The sequence below is a fragment of the Spodoptera frugiperda genome, chromosome 7, assembly GCF_023101765.2.
Source record: "Spodoptera frugiperda isolate SF20-4 chromosome 7, AGI-APGP_CSIRO_Sfru_2.0, whole genome shotgun sequence".
In the NCBI taxonomy this organism is placed as follows: Eukaryota; Metazoa; Arthropoda; class Insecta; order Lepidoptera; family Noctuidae; genus Spodoptera; species Spodoptera frugiperda.
In genome coordinates this window covers 11,163,546-11,181,363 of record NC_064218.1, presented here as the reverse complement: position 1 = coordinate 11,181,363, position 17,818 = coordinate 11,163,546, and positions in this window count along the sequence as shown.

The following is a 17,818-nucleotide window of genomic DNA, read 5'->3' as shown; positions in this document are numbered from 1 at the left end:
GAATACTTGTCCATCGATCTTAAGTATTACTTTGATCTTATTTCTTTAGGTCGATACGACTTTTTTCTTAATGATCCTTGATTTGTTTTATTTGTAAGTTCTAATTCTATTGAGCAATGCTATGATATTTTATTACGAATAATTTAATCACTCTTAGAAACTTAGTTAAACAGGTGATAACAATAAATCTCCTGATCGATTTCGGTTATGGTAGTTAGTCTGTCTAACTAAGTCTAGTTAGACAGACGTAGCGTAGTGGGCTAGTCAGCCCACTACGCTTTCCGAGACACACGCAGTTGAAAACACCGCCGAACTTCCTGACGGGCTAATAGTGGACATTTTACTCAGAAAAGACCATTATCACTGGCATTTTGACCGGCACGGGAACCAAACCCGCCATCTATAATGTTAACAATATCATCGAAAGTGTACAACATAATCTAACTTAACGCTCCAATCATCCAATACTAAGCAACCGCTTAAAACTATGTGATGTGAATACTTAGGTATTCTTAAAGAATTTTATATTTTCATATGCGTAACTCGGCGTGTAATCACTTTGCTATCAAATGGTTTGTGTAATCGAACAAGTGCTAGCATTACCACGCCTCATTACTAGTACCTACGTCGTAATTTTTTATTATTCTTCTAAGCAAATCGGTTTTGACCTTACTTTTATACTTACTTTAAATTTTCTTAGATCAATGTTTAGGGCTCAAGGTTATTCGGAACTGCGGACTACCTAGCGGGTTTACCGGGGTCCGGTTCGAAAAGCAGGAGTAGGAACGGGGTGGTTTTTAGTCAGTAACCGAGTCTGATAGCTCTCGCCTCGCCCAAAGCGAGAAAAGTAATTGGATGATTTTCCCCCTCAAAAATCGATGCGATTATTGTTCTTTAAAATAAGCATCTACCTACTTATTTATTAACATTTTACTTCTATTCTTGGTATTATAAGCCGGTAAACAATTAGACGGATCACCTGATGGTAAGCAATTGGCGCAGCGTGCGTCAAGTGCGTTGCCGGCCTTTTGGAGGTTAGAAATTTAAGGGGAATCAAGGTTTCGGCCTCCGGTAACCTCACTCACACAACGCAAGCGTTGTTTCACGTCGGTTTCCTGTGAGGCCGTGGTATCACTCCTGTCGAGCCGACCCATTCGTGCCGAAGTATGGCTCTCCCACACTTTGTAAAAAATATATCGGTAAAAAAACCTTCAAAAAGACTTTCAAACTGAAATCTAATTAAGACACCACCTATAAACTTCATCCATCATTCAATTTCAAACTCTATCCCCTCTGTTTTACATACGAAATTACTTTGCTAACATCCTGTTCTAGTTTGACACAATGTACTAGAGATCGTTTTATTTATGATGGATAGATGGGACACCGCGCTTATCATGTCACAAGTGTATCTGTGGCTGCAGATGGCTTGAAGTTTCTACCCCCACTAGAGAGGGAGGTCTCCCCCCTCCTCTAATAAATATACGTCTAGGAGTTACGTTGAATGGTACAGTGAGTGACAAAAGTTTGTGCGTTAGTTGTTGTTATTTTAAATTATTTAATGGTTTTTATTTAGCTTGACTCTTTTGTTTATTTAGGTCTTGAGTCATTAAAATTTTACCCCCTTCCTGACGACAGATTGATTTCATATTAATACACAAACGTATTTTTATACTAAAATACATTTAATTACAGGCTACCACGTTGGTCTAATGGTCGCAGGTGCGATTGCCGGGTCGTGCAAAGTATTGCTGGGATTTTTCGGTTTTTCGAAAATTTCTCAGTAGTAGTACGGAGTCTAAAATTGTGCCCAGTATATGGCAATAGGTTCACCCCCTATTACGTAGGACTTACTTATAACACAAATGGTGAAAAGTGGGTGTACATTGTATAGCGGCATAATGTGTACCTCTGCCTACCCCTTCGCGGATAAAATTAGCGACGTTGTACATTTAATTAAAATAAACTTAAATACAGGACATGATATAAATAAACCAGATACGGTACATTAAAATAATTTCAATACCACGAAACGACAATATTTTAAAGTACAAAGTGCTATATTTATACATTATTATGTTGACACATTGAATCACTTCTAGGGGGGTAAAGACAAAAATAGACATTTTGTAAACTCCGAGCTATTTTCTCGCTCAATCCTGGCAATATTATCCGGTAGCCATATTGCCTGGGGCCCATGAATTTTAAAACGAAGACGCCATGATGAGTAAATTATGAATTCCGAGACGACAGTTCCTTCGTGACGATTTTTGGGGTTCCGTAAACACTTATAGTGTACGACACATTGTGCTTATACAAGTATAATACTTATACTTTGTAGACACAAACATAAGTACGAACAGATAGGTAATATATATTATTATTCGAAGCGACGGCTTAGTTGGTTGACTGTGGATCACTGATATAATAGAAAATATATTGTTTTGTAAAATTTATTAATTATTCATAGTCTCAAAAAAAAACGGCTGTGAAATATATTTTCATTACCTAATATGATAATACTCGTTTTAATTTTCATACCCCTTCATGAACCCTAGGTGTTACATAACTGGTGATATGCACCTATGGCTACTTCTTCGACGATTAAAAACTAAATGTTATGTTAATGGTCATTTTATATTATTCATTTTATATTTTTGCAGTTTCAACGGAACCCTCGCCCCAAAACTAGAACATCCTTACCGAATTTTTTCTCAGTAAGTAATATTGTTGAAGTGTAAATATGTTTTTTAGGGGAAACATAACGGTGTAGTAGGTAGGGGGTGAGTAGAGTGGCAGGTCGTCGGATGAATGTTTGTTTGGCAAATTTGAATATGAACTGACGTTATTTATGTACGCTATGTCAAGGAGGAGGAAAATATGATCTGCAAACTGCTTAGTGACAGCTCAGAGTAAGCTGTTATGCAGTACTAGTGCCGCGTCGTGGCTTTCTTTCCTTGTGACGTGATTTTATATGGCAAATATTGGAATTATTTACTGTAGAAATCATTATAAAATACATGGTGATTTATGGATTACGCAGAAACTTATTCCACGCGGGAATCAATTCACAACACATTAGACAGAACCCAATCATCCAGCGACTACAAACAAATTAAGTACACATAATTATTAGGTCCCATAAATTGCATACAATTGGCTCACCACCTAGTACATGGGACTTATTTATCAGTAAAAAAATGTACACAGTGGGTGTACACAATGGCATTACGTGCAATGTGCACCTCTGCCTACCCCTTCGGAGATTAAAGGCGTGACGATATGTATAATAATTTTATTATAACTTTCGTGAGACAAACTAAATTGACACTACATGTGTTATCGACGTGTGCGTCGTTTGTCGCGGAATGCTGTTCATAAATATGAGCCTCAAGCACGGTTTGAAACTAGTCGAGTTCCTCGTCAAACAGTTGCGTGAGTAAGCCGATATCATCATAATTAGATTACATACTGTCGGTTACAATTCTAACCTCTACGCTGTACCTACTATTGAAAATATCAATAAAAACAAAAATACTGATTTTCAAACACTTTAAAAAACCATTTTAATCCTTATAGTCACTCTTATATATTTTTTTATAATTTTTAGCCATGCGTGTCTTCACAAAATGTTATCGTCGCCTGTACCCGTGCCACATGTGCTCCAAGCGTCAGAATTAGATTTGTCTGTATGTAACAACACAACGACCTGCCACCGCGACACTGTATTGACGTTGCAATTAAAGGAATCTATAGATTTATTGCTTTTTTGGAAAAATATTAATAATAATAATATAGAAAGGTTCAGCTGAGTTCAGTGTTGTTCACAATCGTGGTGTTATGATAAACGAATTACTTTTGAAGGTATAGATACAGATACATACACGTAAAATTGTTTTTCTTTAGAGTGGCGTTTGTCTACTTTCTCGCCTGGTGGCAAGTGATGAGGGCAACCTGGGGCCTTAGTCTGCTATTAGAATTGTGTCAGAATGGTCGATCATTGAGCAGTGCAAGAGGGAAGGAGCTATACAACCTACATAGCTCCGTCTCTCTTGCACTGCTCAATGATCGACCATTCTGACACAATTGTAAAAGCAGACTAAGGCCCCTGTTCTCTCGGAACTGAAGTGAGACGTGCAGACACCCAAGTTGTATTTTCAGTAAAACGTAACGTCACGCTTTTTATCCCCAAATGAGTATTTAGAGGTGGACGTTACGGCACGAAATGCCACTGTACAATGTACACCCACTTTTCACCAATTATGATTCACTGTATGTGTTGTAACCAATGTTATTGTGTTGTTATAAGTCTCTTGTAATAGACTTTTCCATGCTCCAATTCCAGAATCCAAGCTACCAGAATGTAAGTGTGGGAGAGCCATGCTTCGGCAGGAATGGGCCGGCTCGACCGGAGTGATACCACGGCCTCACAGAAAACCGACGTGAAACATCGCTTGCGTTGTGTTTCGTTATATGAGTGAGGTTACCGGAGGCCCAATTCCCCCCTTCCCAATCTTCCCCATCCCCATTCCCGAACAACAACCCTTAAATTCCTAACTCCCAAAAAGCTGGTAACGCACTTGTAAAGCCTCTGGTGTTTCAAGTGTCCATGGGCGGCGGCGATTGCTTACCATCAGGTAATACGTCTGCTCGATTACCGGCAGGTTTCATAAAAAAAAAAACCACTTATAAATTTTCGAAAATCCTAAAAAGCCCCAGTAATACTTTGCCCAACCTGGAAATCGAACCCAAAGCATACACATATACACATACACACTTGCGACCACTCGACCTACCAGGCAGTTCTTATTTCACTCTCCAATAATAACTCTATAAGACACGTTTTTCAGCAACCTATAAGTTCAAGGCCACAGCCCACACCTTTAATTCAAAAATCACAAATAATGACGTAACATTTTATAACGCCTCCGAAACCACTCGACGACTTATTTTAGCCGAAAACATTTAAAACATAACGTGAGCAAGATAAGAGTTCCCCCCGCAGTACACTCGCGCACACAATACATGTGCCATACTTACTTGGTACGAAATACGATGACGCACTTGCAACTCCTCTAGTGTCCATGGGCATTATCATCATTATATCCGCCAGAAGACGTATACTGCTGCAGGTTTATATTTTTAATGTAAAAATACAAAGTTTTACACCAACCACTCCCAAAGTATCACTTAGCTAAAAGTTACTCAGCATTACGTAACACCTATAATTTAGGTAAATTAACCCCTTACTTGTACTAGTTAAGAGCCATGTATAGGTTGGAGAAAACAAAAATTAAATAAAGTGTCATCTTAATAATTAAATAAAAATTAAAATTATAGACCAATAACATGTTTACCAACGGTCTATAAACTTCTTACATCTATTTTGAGAACAAAAATAACAAAACATATTGAAAAACATTCCATTATGTCTGTATCTCAAAATGGATGTAGGAAGGGGTCTCGTGGAACTAAGGAGCTACTCCTCATTGATATGGTTGTAAGCCAACAGGTTCGTCGGTCCCGAAAGAATTTGTCTACATGCTGGATAGATTATAAAAAGGCATATGACTCTGTGCCACATACATGGCTCATGAGTTGGAGTTGTATAAGATAGATGCAACTCTACGCGCCTTCTTGCAGTCATGTATGAGGCAATGGAGTACTGTGTTTTGCTATCCGGGATGTAGACAAATCCAAGGGAGTGAAGAACCTGTAAGGATAGTGCGAGGAATATTCCAGGGTGACAGTCTGAGCCCACTATGGTTCTGCTTGGCCTTGAATCCTCTCAGTACTTTATTGGAGGCTTCAGGGCTAGGCTATCCTTTGCGGAGAAGGGGTCTAGTCATATCCCACTTGCTTTACATGGATGACCTCAAGATGTTTGCTCCAAATAACAAACAACTGATGGAACTACTGAAAATAACTGAAAAATTTAGTAGTTCCATCAGAATGGAATTTGGAGTAGATAAATGTGCTGTCATGCATGTGAAGCGAGGAGGGATTGTGGAATCTGAGGGTCTAGAACTCTCAGATTTCACAAAACTAAGAACGCTCTCCGCAAATGATACTTACAAGTACCTGGGTATGTCAGAGGGATTAGGCATTAATGGGCCGGACATGAAACAATCGTTACGGGAACGCTTATTGGTAACCCTTTGGCCGCCTGAATAAAGTGCTGAAAAGTTCATTATCAGGCGGAAACAAGGTGCGAGCCTATAACGGTTGGGTCATGCCGGTTCTGATGTATTCTTTTGGTATACTCAAGTGGACTCAGACTGAACTTGACACCCTGGATAGGCGAGTCCGAACACTGCTGACTGCAAATCGTATGCATCACCCTCGTTCATCGATCATGAGGTTGTATATCCCGCGGAAGTGTGGGGGTCGAGGCTTATAAAATGCTAAGACCCTTCATAACCGTGAGGTGTGCAACCTCAGGGAATATTTCCTGAAAGTAAACGAGGGTATGCATCGAGAAGTAGCAGCAATGGACAATGGATTCACTCCACTATCTTTAGCAAAAGAGAACTGGCGTAAACCTGTGGTACTGAGCGTCAATGACCGCAAGGAGGTATGGCATAGCAAGGAGCTCCACGGACGCTTCTTCCGGGCCCTTCATGGACCCAGTGTAGATTTTCTGGCGTCCGTATCTTGGCTACGATTCAGTAATCTCTTTGGAGAAACTGAAGGATTTGTCTTTGCAATTATGGACGAAGTTATCCTTACGAATAACTACCGGAAATATATTATTAAGGATGGGACCGTTGACATATGTCGGGCATGTCATAGTCCTGGTGAATCCATAAGACATATAATTTCTGGTTGTGGTCGTTTGGCTAATGGTGAATATTTGCATAGACATAATCAGGTGGCCAAGATTATCCACCAGCAACTTGCTTTGCACTACCAACTTGTTGTGTTTGAGGTTCCATACTACAAGTATGCGCCCGATCCAGTTCTCGAAAACGGCCATATCACGTTGTACTGGGATCGATCTATCATCACTGACAGGACTATTGTAGCCCAATAAACCTGATGTAGTGGTGATAGACCGACAAGCGCGCCGCACGATGATAATCGATATCACCATCCCTCATGACGAGAACCTCGTGAAAGCTGAAAAAGATAAACAAATAAAATATCTTGACTTGGCTCACGAGGTTGTCGACATGTGGAATGTGGATTCGGCTATCGTTGTGCCGATAGTCGTGTCGGCCAACGGATTAATACCCAACAGCCTCGACAACCACCTTAGGAGGCTGGGGTTGGGCGGATGGATCAAGGGCCTGATGCAGAAGGCAGTACTCCTCGAAACGGCACGTATTGTGAGGAGGTTTCTGTCTTTGGAGCCCTAACCACCGGTAGCTTGGACCATGCTCCCGCTACAGGTCGGCTCCTATTTTTATATTTTTAAATGTTATTTTGTTTTTTATTTTTATAAGTAATATTTAAAAATATAATTTTAGAGTGTTATAAATAAATATATAAAATAAATCTATTTTACCTAAGAGGTTAATTAGGGTTTAAAAGAGGTTGTTGAAAACGGCTTACATTTTATCTCTTTCAATCTTCCTAAATAAATGAGTCAACACTTAAGTACCGTAATATCTCAACGATTGCAGACGTCATCACTTCGACTTGTCAATATTTTGAATGATTTACGAGTTTAAAGCTTTCTTTTGACAACTTCCCAATCAGTGTCCTTGGAATTGACAACCGACTTCGTAAGTAAACAAGGACATCGGAATAATGCAATTTTATATTGGTAAATTGAACTCTTCCTTCCTTGTAATAAAGGTGTCAGTTTCTAACATTTTCTGCTTACCAGAAACTCTTTGACTTTGCTGGACACAGCCTTTTTTATGGGACATGCCGGAGCTGTCCGCAGCTCCACCGCAGCTATGTAGCGGACTACCTAGCGAATTCAGCGAAGTTCCAGTTTGAAGAGCACGAGTAGGAGCGGGGTGGTTTTTACTCAGTAAAAGTATGATACTCCCTCTTCAAGGCGGGAGAAGTCAGAAAACCGCTGCAACTTCTGTAAACCAGGATTTACAGCAGATACACTAGATACACTGCTGGACACAGATATAAAAACTGAGGTGATTTAAGTGCTTGCGTTTCTTAAATCTAGCTTCATCACTTAATAACTTAACATACAAACATAACTTTCCATGATAAATGGACTATCTAACAAAAAAATAATTATTCAAATCGGACCAGTCATTCCGGAGATTAGCGCATTCAAACAAAGAAACTCTTCAGTTTTACATATTAGTATAGAGTATAGATATTTTACTTCTTACAAAGATACTTTTCCAATAACATCTTCACCGTCGTCGTCGATACACTAAAACGCTACGATTGGCTCGCGTGCCAAACACGCTGGCGTGCGTCACGCGCCCGTCGCGTCACGCGTCCGCCTACACGCGCATATTTTCACGCATTGTTACTTTAACTTAATTAAAGTACCGGAATGTTTCTTGAGCTCGGTTTGGTTAACAGTTAATAAGGAATTGTTTGGAAATTGATATACTCGTAGGTGGATGTGGGTCAGTAATGTGTTGATAGGTTGTAGGTGGGTATACGGTGGCAATAACATCGCAATATACCTACTAACTTATATTAGAGTCCCAGGGCCTTATTTTACGGTATAGGCACTATTGTATTGTATAGAAGAGTGAGCATACTCGCTAGTTTGGGTAGGTAGTTCGTTCATAGGGAGCCGGCAGAGAAGGTAAAGGGCCTTATTTTAAGGTATTGGCACTCTTGTATTGTATAGAAGAGTGAGCATACTCGCTAGTTTGGGTAGGTAGTTCGTTCATAGGGAGCCGGCAGAGAAGGTAAAGGGCCTTATTTTAAGGTATTGGCACTCTTGTATTGTATAGAAGAGTGAGCATACTCGCTAGTTTGGGTAGGTAGTTCGTTCATAGGGAGCCGGCAGAGAAGGTAAAGGGCCTTATTTTAAGGTATTGGCACTCTTGTATTGTATAGAAGAGTGAGCATACTCGCTAGTTTGGGTAGGTAGTTCGTTCATAGGGAGCCGGCAGAGAAGGTAAAGGGCCTTATTTTAAGGTATTGGCACTCTTGTATTGTATAGAAGAGTGAGCATACTCGCTAGTTTGGGTAGGTAGTTCGTTCATAGGGAGCCGGCAGAGAAGGTAAAGGGCCTTATTTTAAGGTATTGGCACTCTTGTATTGTATAGAAGAGTGAGCATACTCGCTAGTTTGGGTAGGTAGTTCGTTCATAGGGAGCCGGCAGAGAAGGTAAAGGGCCTTATTTTAAGGTATTGGCACTCTTGTATTGTATAGAAGAGTGAGCATACTCGCTAGTTTGGGTAGGTAGTTCGTTCATAGGGAGCCGGCAGAGAAGGTAAAGGGCCTTATTTTAAGGTATAGGCACTCTTGTATTGTATAGAAAAGTGAGCATACTCACTAGTTTGGGTAGGTAGTTCGTTCATAGGGAGCCGGCAGAGAAGGTAAACTTAAGCATAATTTACTTTTGTTAAATTCGAAGCGCTGATTTGTATATATGCCACATTGAATATTATTAAAATTACATAATAAACTTTCATACTGACAGACCGCTCCTGTGCGTGGTAGTTCATTCCAAAAACTCGATCGTCCATATCGATTATAAAGCTTTCCAGGTGAATTTCTGTCCCAACTAGGCTATAAATATGTGAGTTCACTTTAACATTTAACTTGCAACGTGTGTAAGTATGAATGTATGTGTGTTAAATTGAATCCTGCAACTAAATTAGCAACTAAAGAAGATATCTTTAATCAATTCAGCTGAAATTTTGATTCTTTTTTACACGTTCAGTTTGCATGACCATACATGCTGTGTCATATAAAACCTTCTCGCGAGAATAAATACGCTTACGTATCTCGTAATTATTTTGCAGTCTCAATAATTACTAGTCTTAACGATAACTACTAGTTTATCTACTTACTTTTAAAGGACAATCTAATAAAGTACCTACAGAGCCTCATTTTATAATCCAAATCCAAAAAACTATACTACTTTACTCACTCGTCTACCGTACCTAGATTAAACAACAAAAAATTGTCAAAACACTTTTCTACCCGACCATACACTGATGACTTGCGTACGGCATAACGATTTGCATGGTAAAAATAATGGTAGCTGCACGCGCCATGACTGGCTTCCACGTAAATCACGTAAACCACGTAAATCCACGTTAACGATGTTTTGACGAAGCCTCTTATGTACCTTCCGATTACGTTTATGTAACTTAGGCATAGGTAGCTGTCGTTATGTTCTGAACTTTTTTAGGTCTCATGGTAAGTCTTACGTAATATTTTAGGTACTTCTGTCGTACATCTTTGTTGGTACAGACGTTGGTAAAGCCAATGACTATGCATACAACTTAACATTATGTCTGTCTCCCATAGGGATTGGCAGAGACAATGGAACGCCAATGGCTACGAATCTTACATACCTCTTTCGCTTCATCAACAGTCATCAGTCTTTTCACGCATGCTCGTTGGTTAAGGGTACTTTTAATTTGGCCCTTCTTTAACATATATCCATATGTCCGTCGAGGGCGCACTCTACCGACGTCCTCATTAATATCCACCTTGTAAATTTCTTTTGTAAATCTGCTTTCATCCATTACAAGACATGTATAAAGAATTTTCTACATGTCCAAACTCTCGTACTTATATTATTAGTATTGAGTGCAAAATTCAGGACATAGGAATAAACTACATATTTCTGCGCGGTTTCACCCGCTCTACTCGGCTCCCATTAATCCTAGCGTATCAAACAAACTCTTCAGCTTTGCAGAGTTCTTAGTTCTACAGAGTTTGTTGATAGATATTGGTCAAAGTTAGTTTTTTCAAAAATATGCTACCCACACCAATCCAAAAATCAAGCGTGAAATAATGTAACTTTACAAAACCTTCCTTTCAAACCAACATTCCCAAAATACACCCAAAAATATACAGAAAATATTTCCAATAACAAACATGGGGGAGAGCCCAATTAAAAATGTATTCCACGCATCCAATAGCGAGGCCGACCGACAATAAAACCAGCACATATGCTGCAAAACTTTTACACTTCAACACTCGAAACTTATGGTCATAACTACACGCGCCAATGGCCCGTTAGCCGAACGCTTTAAACCACGATAATGGGTCCCGAAATAGCCCCAAAATGGCCCCGAAATGAGCCAGAATCCAGCACATTTAATAAGTCCTGCAAGATTATAGAAGTTAAATTCAATTTGCTAGCACACCTTCCCAGACTTGGTAGCGATAACGTAAAGTTCGTTGTACACTTCGAGAACTTTCCCAAGCAGTTCTGATTTCTTGGAGATTTATTTTGAGATGGGAAATATGAGCTGTATATTGTAGTTGGTGTTATTATTGTGGAATAGATAAATTGGAAAGATGTTTCATAAATAAATACTGTCACTTCATTGTTGGTTTTACAAATGTGTAGAATAGACCTATTAGGAAACTTAGGTACTGGCATCTATCTCATATTTTTATAAACAAAATATATCATTAATATTTACACTTTCCTTCTAACGACTAAAAAAAGAGCGTACTCCTTTTCAAAAGGCAAACAACACACTTGTGACTCCTCTGGTGATGCGGGTTTCCATGGGCGGCGCTTATAGCTTACCATCAAACTTTATTAATTAATTCTATAACATTTTTAATGTACCTTGCCGCACCCTATATCATTTCCAATTGCCATAGATGATACACAAAATCAGAGTTCACATAATCTCAATAAGCTGACTGTGTCACCGACCGCGATCCGAATCTGCAGCCAGCGATTATACGCTGAACCAGTTTAACAAGAACTAGTTAAATTAAACTGGAGATTAGTACAGCGGCAAACTTGAGCACTAACTGTATACGTTAACTTTGAAATATATTATAAACATGTGTTCAAAGTTTTCGAGGGAAACAGCATTGTGTGGAGTGAAGCTTCTGGTTCTTGCTTACTCATGTCTTCTGAGATGTATTAGAATCTGATATATTTGGACGGGAGTTTTAGATTAATTTGACTCTTGTCTATTGAATTGTGAGAAGTGTAAGTTTCATACGTTTTTCGGCTTTGAATCGAAGTCAAGAAAATCTGAATCCTCTTTCGTTATAGAAAACCGTTTTTTCCAGGAACTAGTAATAATAGGAACAGTACGATCTTTGTTTTTAGATTAAAAACAACAACTACTACTGCGTTTCTGAAGCCATTAAGTAATTATTTTACTTTATTAAATAAAATATATGTGTGAAATGAGAAAAATTACTCTAGCCGATTTTCCTAGAGTTTTCATCCATTACCTTACTTTAAGCACTGCTGTCGAAGAAATTTGGTTTAAAGGAAATATTTTCCATAATGAAGTAGGAAACATTTTCTCTATGAGAAGAAAGTTATTTTATTTATACAATACATGCGTACATGAAATAAAACTGATTGTTGCACGATGTCGAGACGTCAAATTATCTTTTAATTTTTAAATTTTAAGATTTAGTAATTCATTCAATCTTCACTGAAATCACTCCATAACTCCAGTGACCACTATTAGTTCATATCTAACTTCACACGCGCGAGTGTCAATAGCGTCGCCTGCCCTCAATTTTATTTCAAAAACTACAAAAACTATTATAATTTAAGAACCACAATAGCTACGTGCGAATATTTTTTCTTGACTGGACTCCCCATGGATTTGTGAGTGGCTATAGGAGCACAAATCTATATAATTAGATCAGCTAAAGGACTTAGCATATCACACTTTAACGGCACGGTTCCAACCCAACAACAAACTTGTCATTTAATTTTGATCATTAAACCTCATGTCGTATGATATATTTCATAACGTCAATACAAAAAGGCTGTAAGCGCGCGGTCCGCTCGCTTGCAGCGTGCTTACAGCATTTTTGTATTGTTTCCAAAACAAAAAACCGTGTTGCAGCCGTGTGGCGTCTGTGCTGTTTATGTGTGCGTTGTGATAACCCTTAAAATCCCCAATACTTTAAAAATGTAATCCTTTTGATTACACCTTCCTGTGAGTTATTTACCCATGTATATCTGCAAGCAAAAGCTAGTTTACTTGCACCAGTATAAGTAGTGACGTGCCAACTATCTACAATGAATCCTTTAGTCCACTACCTAAGTGCAAAGCAGGATACTAACGTGCGAGCAACGTCCACAGTTACACATGGAACTATACAAAACCAGTTTATCTTGGCCCACGCTTTGTACGACCTTTTCACGTATTCAAAGGTCAGCTTATATTGGTGTTTCATTACTTGATGTGTCGTCTATTCTGTAGAGCTAAATCATGTGGATTGTAACACTTTATGTTCATTAGAGATCCTGCTTCCATATAATTACATTCGTAGGTCTTAGGAAATAAGGATAGGTAGGATTTTGTTACCACCCTTAGTATTCTCGTGGGTATCGTGAGAGGTCATTAGAGGAATACCTTTAACGGATCGGGAAGCTATAGTTGTTGATAATCCTGAACTTTTTAAACTGCTATCTCCAACCCACATATCAAGTGTGAAGATTTTCATCAATAGCCTATGAAGTGACCACTGCTGGCCAAAGGCCTCTTTCTCGCATAGAGAAGGTTTGAGTATTACCACGCTTGCACAGTGAGGGTTGGCCTTAATGCGGGTTGGCAGAGATTAGGGAAAGTCTCAATTCTCCCGAGTTAAACCATTTTTTTTTCAGCTTTTCGATAATTTCTCTATTCTTTTACCAAGTAAACGGAGTTAAATTTGTGCCCAGTGTATACAAATATACTTCATAAAATGAGTCTGATAATATAAATAGGTAAAAAGGGGTGTTTTATCTTTTACATTACTTTTCAGGACTTAAAAAATATGACGTATATTCTGTTAAAAATAAATGCTATCTCAGGTATTTTCAAATGCAATGAAAAGTACCTGAGATAACATCTACATTAAGTCGAATAAACGGAATCAGCGCGCCATTTTGAAATGCAGTCTACAAAGGTAATTTAGTGGTGTTCGTCCACCGGTTTGTTAGAGCACCGCAGCCGTCCCGCAGCCGCCCCGCAACCGCCCCGCAGCCGCCACGCTACCGTCACGGAATCAAAGTTTACTTTACAAAGTTAATATTTATGATGAACAGCTGTTTAGTATTCGTTTTGCGATGTTTTCTTTCAAGTTTTGTGATTTTAATTAATTTTGTATTGTAATAGGTAAGTACAAATACACAAGTTTTTATTTGTAGGTAAAAGGTTTCGAGCTTTAGTATTTGGTAATAAGGTCGAAAATCCTTTAAAGATATTTGTCAGTTTGGGATAGGATGATGTGCTGTTTGTAGGTACTTTGTTTTTTTTTTATTACGTGAAAGTAATACGGAATAGTTGTTTGTGTGCAATGTCCGTCTTTTGTAAGTTTGGACCAAAATGGGCGTGGCCTTACTTAGAAGATGGTTAAATTAATTTTGGTAACTCTGACTTAATTAAGAGTTTGTTGCTTTGAATTCGGAATTATCAATAGCATAGTCAGGTCCTTGGTTGTATACATAACTTGACTGATAACATAACTAAAAATATATTTTTTATGGTATAAACCGGCAAACGAGCAGATGGATCAACTGATGGTAAGCAATCGCCGCCGCCCATGGACACCTGAAACACTAGCGGCGTATGTTGCAGGCATTTTAGGGGTTAGGAATTTAAGGGTTGTTGGAGAATCGAGGATTGGGAAGAGGGGTAATTAGGCTTCCGGTAACTTCACTCACACAACGAAACATATCGACAAATATACTTTTGCTCTAATCTCATGATAGAAGTACTATCGGCACAGTTTACTGTAGAGCCCTTTTTAAACAAAGTCATTTTCCCTGTGGTCGCTCACGCCGAATGCATGCGGATATCATCTAATGATGGTCGACCGCCAACTTTGTCGATTGTACGAACAAACCTACACTATAGAACGGAGTAACAAGCTGCCTTACCCCATAACACAATCCAACATCAACATCACAAATACACACCACAATTCCACCACATCTTGGGGTTTTATAGTCCCACGTTAATATCAGAACACAACACATTTCAAAATGAACCCTATAGCACAAAAGATAGAGTTTACTTTAGTTTACTACACTGAAACGTCGACTTTGATGAAATAGGATGAAATGTGGTAATATCTTGTATCGAACTAATAAAACTGTATATCGTTGGGAGGGTAAGCAGAGATAGAAGGATTGCATCGTATTTCGGTTTATGGTTATTTGAATTTAAACAGTATGGGCGGTATTAACTGTTAGTGTACCGAGTTTAGATGCGAGTTTAGATTTTAATGGTCTAAAAGGGTTTATGTTCTCGGCCATAGGGTATAAAATGGCATGTTGGTAAATTTGTTTCGAGGACTTTGTCTGTGAGTCGAAAGTATGTTACCTAATACCTAACCTCCTAACTTTAAATAAACGTGTTTGTAAAGGCACCCACGACATAAGAGAAATACCTAATGTGAAGCAACTTTTTTAAAATAAAAAAAAACTGTTTAAACCAACCCATAAGTGACACCTAATAGTTCAAGTACGGAAATAGTGTACAGTTATAAACACCGATAGAGTGCAACACACCATGAAATGGGTTCACACCTAATAAAATTGGCTCAGCACTTTAAGGGGCATAACAATACGAGTTTTATTCTGCGTAGTGATACAAGTTTAATGCATAATTGTGTTTTATTATAACTTTCGTGAGACATACTAAATTGATTATTATGTTATCGGCTTACTCACGTAACTGTTTGACGAGGAACTCGACTTGTTTCAAGCCATGCTAGAGGCTCATATTCATGAGCAGCATTCCGCGACACACGACGCGGCGATTGTCGCGCTACTATTCTAGTAGTAGCAGTGCGCATTGAGTTCCTCGTCAACGTTACGTGAGTAAGTCGATACATCATAATTATAATGTTAAATGAAGTAGTAAGTTTTCATTGAATTTGTGTTGGTTAATTTGTCCCATACAAAAAGGTTTTAATTAATTAACAAAATAAGTAGTCTCCCGCCACCTTAGAGAACATAACTGCATGATCGGCGCAGATTAACAAGATCCTTTCGAATATTTTTCCGCCCTGGGTGAGGCGAGAGGGAATGTTAGACTCTTGCTGACTAAAAACCACTCCGTTTCTACTCCTACTGTTCGAGACAGAGCCCCGGTAACCCGCTAAATACAAAAAAACATACGTTCGAATTGAGCAACCTCCTATTTTGAAGTCGGTCAAAAAAATATCGGAACGGCTAAATTATTCTGTAACTTTCAATTCGAAAGATCAAAGTGAACTCGATCGCGGTCCGCCATGTCATTGGTTGCGAGAATAATCTCGACCAATGACGGGCGAGAATGCGATAGAACTCACACACGAAAACTCGAATTCACTCACACAGAACTCAATAAACCACCGACAAAGGTTGGATGCGAACTTTATCCGAATATTAAATCGTGTCTAAAATTCGCTACGCATAACCGACGTGATCAGTCGCCCGTGTGTCGGCAGCCTATACAATAATCCCCTAGTTGTCTGTAAACGGCAGCGATGCGATTCGCGGGCGATCGTGCGTTAAATCGCTATACGTGGTATGCATTTTGCGATTATCTGCGTCGTGTGTTTAAGGCCTGTGTTGGGGGTAGATTAGGGGGTGTCGCATGTAATTCGATGATTGGAGGTGTTAGGTGACTCGGTTGTTCGCCGTGACTGTCTGTGTGATTTTATGACTGCAGTTGTGATTGGTACAAAGTTTTTGCGTTTGAAGATTGGACAATTTGGCATTTAACACAAAATATCAAAGCAATGTAAAGGTTTTGTAATATTTTAAATATCTTGTACGTTCACGTAAGGTTGAAATAAAATTGTTCAACACTGTGGAGTGTGTACCCACGAAATGTTTACCTCAACTAACGAAGCGAATCCAAAATTTAGCAATTATCTAAATCGAACAACGTAACAGGTTACCGGGGCTCCGGTTCAAAGCAGGAGAAGGAACGGGGTGGTTTTTAGTCAGTAAGAGTCTGACACTCCGTCTCGGCTCACCAAAGGCGGAAGAATTCATTGGATGATTTTACTCCACAAAAAAAGCACTTATCTAAATAGAATTTCCAATAACAATCCTACAGATATAATAACACAATCTCTTAACAATACAATTATCCAGAAGCTGCATAATACAGACGGTACATTTTCTCTCAACCCTTTGAAGTAGCATATGTTCCTAGTACTGACATCACCAACCACATGGTCTATACAGGCGAGATCATTCAGTTTAATCATGTAAAGGGCACCGAAGGCCACTCACGTCTGTGGCCACTTTGTCTCTAATTGAACGGTTGCCCAATACAACACTCTGTTAACATACGTACGAGAATAATATCAAGTTATTTGTCCAAGGTATAAGCAAGTATACTTGATTAAAATAAGATTCTTGTAGTAATTTTGAAATAAGTAATTGCTTTTAAGAAGTTGACTAAATATTAATGTTTTAAAAAGATTTAAAAATAAACTAAAGCGCTAAATTCATATTTCCATCACAATAGCTTTACATAAACCGCAAACAAAAACACAAATAAAAAAAACAACAAACAATTCATTAAAAAACCAAAAAGCCTTTAGCCTCAAAAAAAATATCTAGAGCACAACAAACACAAACGCCTAACAAACACAGCACACATTCTATTTTTTTGTTTACCACCCACGAAAATAACACAAGTCTCGCAAAACACTCGAGTGTACCTCTTAACCTACATCCAAATACAGCGTGCCTAAAACTAGCCGGAATCAAAAC